The 6,144-nt window shown below is 37.2% G+C and overlaps 1 non-coding gene across 1 annotated transcript; it reads right to left on the minus strand.

The window, feature by feature from the left end:
- Window positions 1–543: 543 nt before the first annotated feature.
- On the minus strand, window positions 544–662 carry LOC131933633 (5S ribosomal RNA). The gene has a single exon (XR_009385103.1). It is a non-coding gene; the product is annotated as a 5S ribosomal RNA (ribosomal RNA).
- Between the last annotated feature and the right edge of the window lie 5,482 nt (window positions 663–6,144).

Here is a 6,144-nt window from a genome sequence, read left to right on the forward strand (position 1 = left end):
ATGTCATCCGTGATGCCGTCACCTACACTGAGCACGCCAAGAGGAAGACCGTCACTGCTATGGATGTCGTCTATGCTCTGAAACGTCAAGGTCGCACCCTGTACGGCTTCGGCGGTTAAACTCAACCCAGGACCACCCATTTGTTCTACCCATCCGGCCCTTATTAGGGCCACCCATACGTTTCCGAATTAGCTCGAGTGGTTGTAACCCCTACACGAATGTTTTCCATACCTACCCCTTACTTACTGAGTTACTTCTTCCTCCTTATTACTTAGGTTTGATTGTACAATTATTTGGTTGTAGCCTACTTAGTTTATTTATTTAATTTGGGCAGAGTGGTCATCTTTCCTTTGGTTTTTAAGGGGTTTGTTTCCATGGGTGGGGAGGGTCGAGGTAGCCTACCGTGAAGGCACAAAAGAAACAAACAAAAAATATTTCGATATTACAAAAGTGTTCACAGGTATGTGGTGAACTTAGGAAAGAGTACAGGTGGTAAGAATAGGTGTCCAGTGGGGTAAAAACAAAAGACAAAAGATGAAAAAAAGTCTACAACACGTGGTGTTCCCAAGCGGTCACCCATCTAAGTACTAACCACGCCCGACGTTGCTTGACTGCGGTGATCGGACGAGAACCGGTATTTTCAACGTGGTATGGCCGTAGACATCGGTGTGAGAAAATTGGGGCTTATAAATATACTCAAACGAAATCAGCAGTTATTCGTCCTTTTCTGGCTACAATAATGATTTCACTGCTTTCCTCATATTATTTCAATAATAAAAAACGCCCTAAATCGCCACAAAAGCGAAACATTGTTTTAATATCGAATACTATGTGCCTTTTTTTCCCTCTACAGCCATTGGTCGCTATTTTAACCTGAGGCGGTAACCACCGGTAGACTTCCCTGAGCTACTAATTTTCGAGCATCGCGCGTTGTAAAATACAAAATAAATACATTTTCCCCATTTTCCTTGACTAAAATCAGAAAACCAGGTGCCCCCTGCATCCGACCTGTCCTTTAACTATCGCTTTCATGTGAAATGATCTATCGGAAAGGCGATACTTTAACTTTTTTGGGTCTCCCGCTCACTCACTCCTTCCGAAACATTCTGCACGAATTCATTCAATTTTAATCCAACTCATCACATAGATCTAGATCTAGCCGCCTACAAGTCTACTAATTTAATGTTTGAGAAATAGTTCAATGCTTTTCATTTATTAATTATTCTTTTAACCTTTTCCCACGACAACTGGCACATTTATTTTCAGTCTATTAATATTCTGGCTTTATTTTAAAACACGCAACTAGGCGTCGATCTAGAATTCTAGATCTAACGCTCTAGCTTAACTAAAATAATATAAACAGGAGGGTGGATCTATTCAAAATACTGTTTCAAAAATTACAATAATAATTTCACGGTGAAAAAAAAAAGGCAGGCGATCCATGGTAAATTAAATGCTAATTAAGGATGTTGCTTAAAAGGTTAGGTTGGCCTGGGACGCCAGTATTTCTCTAGAGTCTAGATCTAGAATTTCTAGATTCTGTAGGAATGAGTAGCCTAGGTATTAATAATTGAATGCATTAGTAATTATTAGTAGCTAACATAAGATTTAGTTCAGTAAAAACTAATAGATCTAGATTTTAGGTCCAATGTTGGCTATCAGACTTGATGCTTGATTGTAATGATTATTAGGTTTGAGCAATTAATTTTTTTAAACATTTTTTTAATTATTAGTATTAGTGAGAAGTCATCATTAGTGGGAGTAAATTTACTTCTTTCCAGTCTGGTTCTGGGTTTCCTTGTAGCCTATATAATCTAGATCTAGTTGGTGATAATATTAATAAATATTGTTTCCCATTTTAAATACTCAGGCGGTTTGTTTGAAAGTCTGACCGCAGCTCCATATTCATTGACTGTCGAAGCACCGCATAAAATGAATTAGCTTATATCCAGGGCTGGCCTGGTCTGCCTGTTATTGTGACTGAATTGTCCTACAGACAAGACCTGAAGAAGCTCTCGTTAAGTAATAAGTGTACAGCTTGCTTTTAGCCTGGCGCGGGGATCTTTCACCGGCCACTTTAAACATTCTGCGACAGGGCAGGCCTTTACTTTAAGCTTTAATCTTAGCTGGTTCCGCTTTAACACAGGGTATTCTTTTGTCTTTAAGTATACCGCTTTCTTTTATCAGCCTGTAAACCCTGTGTCGGCTACCGGTATCTCATCCGCCAGGGCAAAACAATTTCCAGTTTTTAAATTAAGCTGGTGTCATTTTTAAAACCAATGATTAGGATTTTGGCACAATGCTTATTTTTCTATATACACAAGATGAATTTCACATCATTTTCTGATTTCAGTTTAAGTTTGAAAGCATGTAAAATGTCAATTTGTCCTGCTATGTGATTTTTTCTTCATTTATTTTTTGCTAACCCATGGCATCACATTATGAAGGCTCTACTAATATCTTTAGGCTGGGGCCAGTACCTTAACCGACTGTCGTCAAATGAAAAAACTGACAGAAGAGCGCAATTTAATACACACAACAGATATATATGTATCCGAACAAACAAATAAATATATTGGACATATATACATACCTTTATATATACACACTGATATATACATATATATATATATTTACATAATAAATACATTATATATGAATATATCTATATATATAATTTATTTATTTATACATATATATATATATATATATATATATATTTGTATTATATCCTTATATATTATGAATATATATATTAATTCTTATATGATATATATTTGTAAATATAAATTATATATATGTGTGTATATATATATCCTTCTGTTTGCTGGGGTAGAAAAAAAAAACTTATAATTATAATATTCTGAAGGATATTATTTTACTTGAGCGTCTTTCGTCTACACTCAAATATATATATTTGAATATACATTCAAATATATATTCAATGAATATACATTTAGACACACATGTAAATATATATATATATATATATATATATATATATATATATATATATATATATATATATATATATATATATACACAAAACATGCATATATATACATACGTATATATAGACATATATACAATATTCGTCTATTCAATATTTTTACATTATATATATATATATATATATATATATATATATATATATATATATATATATATATATATATATATTTATATATATATATATATATATTTATATATATTAAAAAAATATACATATATGAAATACTTTTTACACATATTTATTTATGTTTCTATAATATATGGAAGGATATTAATTTACTCAAGTGTCTGCCTTGGGTGTTTATATAAAAGAGAAGGGTTGAACTAATGAGAGGAATAAAAAAAATCTTTATATTCAATCTTATTTATTTATTTTGTATATGTTATAGACTGGCATACATTTTTTTTCTCTCTGGTTTATGTGAAAGGAGCTTGCAGGGATTCAAATTATTATTTTTTGCATTGAAATTCATTCTTTATTAATCACAGCTATGTTGCAGGCATATAAATACTTCCCTTTGGGCTCAAGTTGCTTTGAAAGAATCCTTGTCAGTATAGAACTAGTACCAGGACCATAAATGTATGCCCCAGGGCAAATGTTAAGAAAACCTCATCATTTTACAACTCCAACTGACCAAGGACTTAAGAAATGATGCTTCTGCGCAAACTTTCTCGTCAGCCGGTAAGAGATCAACCTCCTTTTGATTGTTTAAATTTTAATCTGTGCTGAAATCATTGTGCGGGCTGGCAAAGAAAACCATGAACTTCTTGAAAGCTGTGTACTTGAGCTCATGTTATTTTTTATTTTCTGTAATTTGAAAAAAAAAAAAGTATATATATGATAATAAAAAAAAAAGTTCAGAGTATTTAATTGTTGTTTTGTCTTGTTAAAGAGAATGTATGTTGTGCAGAAGTGTAACCAACTCATTTTCAAGCCAGGACTAGCAAAAGACAAAACAAAAAGAATCATATGATATGATGGTAGTAGGAAAAAAATAAATCAGTGAACAAATGGTGGCAGATGCATGCCTTAGCAATCTGACATGGTAGCTTTAATGAAAGAAAAACAAAAATAATAAAAACACCAAAAGCCACATTCACACAGTTATGTTCAACATATATAATGAAGACAGAAAAAAACCAACCCACCAGAATGGATGTATTGTAATGAAAATGGCAGTTAGCACTGGTGATAAGAATCAAAGTGTTGGCTAATAATTCCTATTACAACAGCCAGCCTTATAATCTGAATTAAAACTATTAAATCCCATTCATCCCTTGGATCTATGCCAAACAACACACAATAAATGATATGCATAGAGGTGTGCTGATGCCCTGTGTGAGATGCAGAATGAAATAGTGTTTTTTAAAAAAAGGAGCCACCCAGTAATAAGTATGTGGCCTTTTTATGTCTAGTTTAAAGGATAGAATTAGCATGAAATGTGTTAAGAGAATAGTGTGTGCAGTTGTTGGGATAGGCATATTACTATGCAGGCCTATGTATGTATGTATATCTATCTCTACTTATTAAAGAAAAGAATGACTAAACAAAAAACAACTGTAACATGGCAGCTACACAGAGTGGGTGGGTAGGTGGATAAGGGAGGGAAAACTCGTTCAATGTAAACCAAACCGAGCTAATTGGGAATGGGTGGAGGCCCTGAAAAGGGCCGAGTAGTAGAGCCACACAACAAGCAAGCCAGGTGGTTGTTTGCTGTTGTGTTTATTTGCTGGTGGTGTACTTGGTGACAGCCTTGGTGCCTTCACTGACGGCGTGTTTGGCCAGCTCACCGGGCAGGAGGAGACGGACAGCGGTCTGGATCTCCCTGGAGGTGATGGTGCTGCGCTTGTTGTAGTGGGCAAGACGGCTGGCTTTCAGCTGAAATGCGCTCAAAGATGTCGTTGACGAAGGAGTTCATGATGGACATGGCCTTGGAGGAATGCCAGTGTCAGGGTGCACCTGCTTCAAGACTTTGTAAATGTAGATGCTGTAGCTTTCCTTTCTCCTCCTCTTCTTTTTCTTGTCACCGGGTGCGTACGGCTTTAGCCTTACCGGCCTTCTTGGCTCCCTTGGAAGAAACTTTAGGTGGCATGTTGTTTTCTTTTCAACGGCTTGAACAGAAATGAGGCGAACCCACCGCCGGCCGCCCTTTTATATGAAACGGCGAGGAAATTTGGAGAGTACGAGTACGAGTACGAACGCCAAGCCGCTACGCAGCCAATCAGAACGCTCGCTTGGTGACGAACGGATTTCCTCGCCGTTTCGTATAAAAGGGCCGATCTCGCCGTTAAGTCTTCATTCATAGCCTACAGCCGCAATCGCTGTGTCGCTATACTCTTCTCGCTCCTAACCAACTCACAATGTCCGGACGTGGTAAAGGCGGTAAAGTCAAGGGAAAGTCCAAGTCTCGCTCCTCCAGGGCAGGCCTTCAATTCCCAGTCGGACGTATTCATCGTCTGTTGAGGAAAGGAAACTATGCTGAGCGTGTCGGTGCTGGTGCCCCAGTCTACCTAGCCGCCGTCCTCGAGTATTTGGCCGCTGAAGTGCTCGAGTTGGCCGGCAACGCTGCCAGAGACAACAAGAAGACAAGAATCATTCCTCGTCACCTCCAGCTGGCCATCCGTAACGACGAAGAGTTGAACAAACTTTTGTCGGGTGTCACCATCGCCCAGGGTGGTGTCCTCCCCAACATCCAGGCCGTGCTTCTGCCCAAGAAGTCACAGAAGACACCCGGTGGCAAGAGCTAAACAGTGTCACCCTGCTGCCCACTGTCCACCTAGCCTACTACTGTCCTTTTCAGGACAACCAAAGTTTACCCAATTAGCTTTCGTTGTGTGTCAATGAACAAAAATCGAGTTTTCCAACCCTACCCTACCCTACTTGTTTCAAACTGTATTAATAACGCATCAATATGTCACTCACAAGCAGTATGAGATCATTATTATAGATGTATAATACTTACACTGGTTTACACGAGCAGAACAGGGAGGGGGGCGGTCATATTAATAGTAGTAACTGGACATATTTTAGGGGTATTCGCTCATAGATACAAATGTAAATAGAATCTTTTTTTCTTTAAATGTGCTCCGTTTAACCCTTGTCTACAAGAAATAAGGGTGGTCGTTATTTTA

The sequence above is a fragment of the Physella acuta genome, unplaced genomic scaffold (genome assembly GCF_028476545.2).
Source record: "Physella acuta isolate Inbredline_101_S28 unplaced genomic scaffold, ASM2847654v3 ptg002588l, whole genome shotgun sequence".
In the NCBI taxonomy this organism is placed as follows: Eukaryota; Metazoa; Mollusca; class Gastropoda; family Physidae; genus Physella; species Physella acuta.